This window comes from Silene latifolia, chromosome X, assembly GCF_048544455.1.
Source record: "Silene latifolia isolate original U9 population chromosome X, ASM4854445v1, whole genome shotgun sequence".
NCBI lineage: Eukaryota > Viridiplantae > Streptophyta > Magnoliopsida > Caryophyllales > Caryophyllaceae > Silene > Silene latifolia.
Genome location: NC_133537.1, coordinates 41,541,303 through 41,547,085, shown reverse-complemented (window position 1 = coordinate 41,547,085; position 5,783 = coordinate 41,541,303). Strand labels below are relative to the sequence as shown.

Genomic DNA, 5,783 nt, shown 5'->3' with positions numbered 1-5,783 from the left:
ATTATATTGATGTTGTAAATGTAATCTTTATTTTATGCTTTTGCAATTGAGGTGATTAACTGATATTAATTAAGTTTTCTTGTGGAATAAGTACAGTTCAAGATGAGAAGTTAACCAAATACATAAGAAACCGCTTCTCTAGTATCCCTATATGATTTTTTATGATCCTTTTATAGTTGATTGTGGGGCTATGGATCATATTGCGTGTTTTATTTAATGTATATCTTTATAATAAGCGTAACCATTTTATTAATGTTTGTGACTACTTTTTTTTTTGTGCTAGTGATTACTTTTATTGGTGAACCATATTACATCATTCGTAAATGTCTTATTACTTTTAATACCCATTTTGCATAATATTGCAAGTTATCTCTCCAGTTTCTGAGAAAAACTTTTCAACCAAATATATACGACAATGGTAAGGATGTTTTTGTGATGTGATCTCGCTATTGAATAGCTTATCTCGACTAAGATATAAATATTTTTTCTTACTACGCCCCAAATATGAGATTATTTTAGAATGAAGTTATATCGTATAACTAAATTGTGTTGAAAAATGATTAACAATTGGTCTTACACATAAACAACATGGTTAGTTTAATAACATGTCTGTTTTACTAAATTTTGAAAAACAATGTAGAAGTGATAGAAATTTCCGTGTGGTATTAATACATCCAAAGTTCGTAGAAGTATCTAACTCTATTTCCAATCAATCGGAACACTAAATGAGTTTTATTGAACTGAATTATGACAGTTGTGTTTGGTCTAAAGATGGGATTTCAAAACGAACAAGAGTGGGCTGAAGCATAGAAAATAAATGTAAGTGTTGATCTTGTCGAGGCTGCTAAAAAGCTTCTGAAATTTGTAGCTGTGGTTGATCGAAATCGCTTTTTGTACGAAGGTCATGCTTTAGAACGAGCTATCTACAGGTGACCTACATGTTTATGTGCTTTCTATACCTGTATACGTATATATAGGCATGCGGGCAACATTGGAGTTCTCATTTGTTTGTATTAGTATTCTTTTGATAGCGTTGTATTAACGTCAATTTTGTTGTTGTTTTTGGTGGATCATATTTTAACTAAATTTAAGTTTATCACGATGAATATGAAGTGTTAAAATGTTAACTGTCAGCCCTTTGACTACAAGATGTTGCATCTTTTAGGTACAATGTCTTATGGATTCCTTTGCTCGCCAAACATTTGGAGACCCTTCTTCTTGAAGGCTCTTTGGTTCTTCCTCTTGATTCCGAATGGATATGGCACTGCCATAGGCTAAATCCGGTATGAATATGGACTAATGATCTGATTTTACATTCATCTCAGATAAAAAAAAAAGTATATTTCTTATAAATCCATATGGCTTTTATATTTATGACATGTGTTTTATAATCAGATAAGATACAAAAGTGATTGTGAGAAGTTGTTTGGAAGAATCCTTGGCAATCTTAACGTCATATCATCTGCCGAGGCCCAATCAACAACCGCAACTGAGGAGATATGGAATAAACTTTACCCGGAAGAGCATTATAAGCTTGACTTGAGTAGACCCTTTTTAGAGGATGCATTGCAAAAACAGTCCTTAACCAAAAAGTTTACAAGTTATGATCTGGTTTCTACTGTTAAAAGGCAAAGCCTCTTTTGCTTTTCAGGTAATGAAAATCCTTGAGTTTAAGTAACATATTTTTTAAAATTAAATTATAAGAATATGCTTGATTTAGTGGGTTGTTATTAGACTACGTAAATAATCAGAATATGACTCATGTTCTAAATTAACCTTCACTATGTACCTAAAATGACTAATTGATTTAAAATGACGAGAGAAAATCCTAAATGAGTAATTGGACTACTACAATTATGTTTATCTAGCCTTTTTTTTTTAAAAAAAAAAACCGCGATAGACATTACTCGAAATCACACTTACTTGAACTTTTTTTTTTCAAGGACTGATAATAAACTTTGATTGAATTCACTATACAAATAACCATTAAACCAAGAATGATCTTATACACTCTTGAATTGACCCATAACTTCTTTATGAAAATTGGTTGTTCATTGCGAACTCGTATCTTAATTATCCAACAATAGGATATAATCTCAAATGTAAACTCTTCGATCGAATCACTATGGCATAATACCATACCCAAAAAACCTGACTTATAAGTCGTACTCGATCCGAATGACTTGTTTGAAAGAAGATCAAAATATCACAAGTTGTTTGATTGACAGATGTACATACCACACATGATGGATGAACTCTTTCTTAATGAAGCAGCGGCTAGATATAAAGGATTTCTCCATCTCATTAAAACAAACAGGAAAATGAGCCTAGAGAGCTTATGTGTCCCTACTTATGATGTCGATCTGATATGGCACACACACCAACTATACCAAGAGGCTTACTCAAAAGACATGGGTGAATTAGTAGGAATTGTAGTACACCATGATGACACTGTTTCCGATAGAACAAAAAGGAGGAAACTAGATAAAGGACAATCTGAAACTACAAGGCAGTGGGAAGACACATTTGGGTTCAGCTATTGGAAGGCTGGTGCTACTCATAGGGGAAATGACCCTAGTCCTGTTACACAAGTACCCTACAAAGTCAATGTCGAGTTGGACGAGTTCAATAAATTCGAAAAATGTGGCCAGCAGATTCTAGTTCTAACTTTGAAAACAGTGGAGGTAGTTTGATATGCTGATAATATATTTCTTTCTATATTTTCTTTATTTCACCTATTTTGTCTTACTATCTCTTTTATTTAAGCCACAATAGTTGACCTTTCCTATTACAGGAGTAATAATAAAAAGTAAAGTTTTTATGAAATCCTGAAAAAACGTCAAGGGTGTTATAGGCAACAATAATATATATATATATATATATATATATATATATATATATATATATAGGTAAGGATTCGATGAGAACCACCAATATAATGAGAACCGTGAGAACCCTTACTAAATCTTCACTAAATCGTATTTCGAAAGTTTTGATGGATCATTTACTATTAGTTTAGTATAGTCAAACACATTCTTTAGTATAACTAAACAAAATTTATTGATTTTATTACCAAAAAATAAACTTAATGTATAGAAATATAATTAGATATACTAAAATGGTTATAGATGCAAGAAAATGAATACTAGGTGCATGAAAATTGTTACATGCATTAAAATGATTACTAGGTGCATGAAAATAACAGGCTCTATGTAAACGAGCTCTAGGTGCATGAAAATTATTAGAGACATGAAAATGTGTAGTAGGTGCATGAAAATTAATAAAATGTATCTGGCCTCGATTTCCGTCACTAGTTTATACTTTTTAGACCAAGAAATATGTTATCTAACCATAAAATTCTATACCGAATCCAAATATGTCATTATTTTTTACAAAAGAATTTCGTTGGGTGGAATTCTCAAGGTTCTCATTATGTTGGTGGTTCTCACCGGATCCCAAATATATAAATATATATATATATATATATATATCTTGTAAAACTAACCTGGTCTACATCGATTGAACGCAAACCTTTGATGAGCGAATATGAGCAAATGCTCAAAAATGATCGGGTATAAGTATTAATTGACTTATATTTAAAATAATACGATAAAAATACACATGAGACGATCATAGTTTTAACTATCTAACTCAAATAACCTATAATGAATTTTAATAGTATACTTGTATTTTCCATTTATTTTGTTGTATTAATAATAATATTATTATGGACTAAATAATGAGTTATATAAAATGGTTGAGATTCAAATTACTATTTCATGTTGTGAAAGGTTAAATAAGTCGTTCGTCCAACGTGATTATATGATTTTTATGTCATTTGAACGTATAAAATTGTAATTCTGGTAGTACGTACTATATTGTATGTTTTGGTTTCTATTCGACAGGTTCTTTTGGATTTGCAGATATCAAAAATTTACTAGAAGAGCCGAAAGAAAACCTCATTGTTGCGTTCAGCAAGAAAACCCCTGATATGTTTCTCAATTCCAAGAGATCGTTAGGCATATCATCAATTTATAAAGGCAAACAAGTTGCTCTTTTTCAATGTGAACCAAAGGGAGAGTTCTTCTTCGAAGTCATGTCTCATTCACCTTCTAATGAAACAAAGACAAAATTACTTAAGGTCCTTGGTTCTTGCTCTCTTTCTTTGTAAGAAATGTTGTCAACTCGATCTCAACTTGCGACAAATAAATGGCTCTCAGTTGATCTTGTATCTGACATGGAAACTTCTAAACCCGTATCTCTCCATGTTTTCATTTCATTTACTCCTCCAGCTCCGGCGCCTCAATTGTTTCAATTGGAACGTGCTGGACTCGAGGCCCATGCATGTAATGGATTACGATGGAAAAAAAGTTTTTAGTCTTGAGAAAAAGTTACCTTCAACTTTTTTTGTTCATGATTTGTTTTAAGGAACATTATTCGTTATAACCAGGATCTACGGATTTTAATAATTCGCTTGTCCAACATGTACTTTGAAAAACATATAAATTATTTATGATCTTTCAACGTAAATGTGATTCAGGAATATTACACACGATGCACCATGCTCCACCTCTCCTTTCGGAAAAGAAGTGTATTGTGTCACAAACTCCGTCAAAAAACACACTTTAGTCGAGTTTAATGGAAATTATTGGTCTATAAAGGGTACTCATGGATCCTTCAATCTTCAGTTTAGTTATGGAAATGACGAGTCTCTCTTCGAGCTAATTGATGATAAGATGGTAATTTATTTTCTTGTTTTGTTTGGTCTTGAGTGTATAATAGATAACAAAATATGTTTAAATATTAACATCACGATCTTCAATAAATTTTTGTAGTTTCTTAGAATTAGACTAGGCAAAGTGGTCATTTGGGGTCGCGTAATTATGGGTTTTGGTTATTCAAAATCAGATTTGCGGTTATCTAGTTAATGGTTACAACACTGGAAAATCTGCATCAGTGTTTGATCATTTTTAGTTGTTATTAACTTATTATTAAGGTTTTCTTTGTCAGGTTATAAGTCACTTACTTATGTCGGTCACTTTGAATTTGGTCGGTTTTGGGTGACATCATTATCTAACTGGGCTTGCTTAAGTATGAATGTACTTTAAACTATCTTATGAGGTCCAAGTCATGGGTGGGCCGATGTAGTGATTTAGCAAATTGAATTAACAAATACCCAAATAACTAAAGCAGTTAATAATTTCACAGGTGAAGCTATTTCTTGGAAGAAGGCTAGAGTATGAATCCAATCACAAAAGCAACAAAATATCGGAACAAGAATTCATGACTTTTGTTGAATTCTCTGTCGAGAACCCTTATGGAAAGGCGATAGCCTTAATCGATACAAAATCTGAAAAAATAGAGGTAACAAATGAATGGATAGTCCTACCATGCATTGCAATGGCATTCATATTGTGTGATACACTATCAAACGAGGAGAAAAATATTTATGTTACTGATGCCCGAAGGAAGGTTACAGAAAAGGTGGAGGTTGCGGCACTTTGTGCGGGTGAATGCGTTGACAAGATGGATGAAGAGGTGATGGAATAGCTGTTGGAAATTGGACCAATGGTGGTGGCGGCAAGGTGGAGGCGACAGCAATTTGCGCGGGCTGCTGGGGCCGTAGCGGAATTTTGGGCTTCTAATAATGATAATATAAAATATAAATTAACTAAAGTTGAGCATAAGATTATGTAGTCTGGGCATAAATTATATGAATATGTTTGAGAAAAAAGATTGATGAATAAGAATAAATAAGTTTGTCACAAAGTTATTTTTTTTTG

At 32.4% G+C, this 5,783-nt stretch overlaps 1 pseudogene; it reads left to right on the top strand.

Annotated features, from left to right (window-relative positions):
* The first annotated feature begins 771 nt into the window (after window positions 1-771).
* LOC141617242 (glycine-rich domain-containing protein 1-like) lies at window positions 772-5,550 on the top strand (annotated as a pseudogene).
* The last annotated feature ends 233 nt before the right edge of the window (window positions 5,551-5,783 follow it).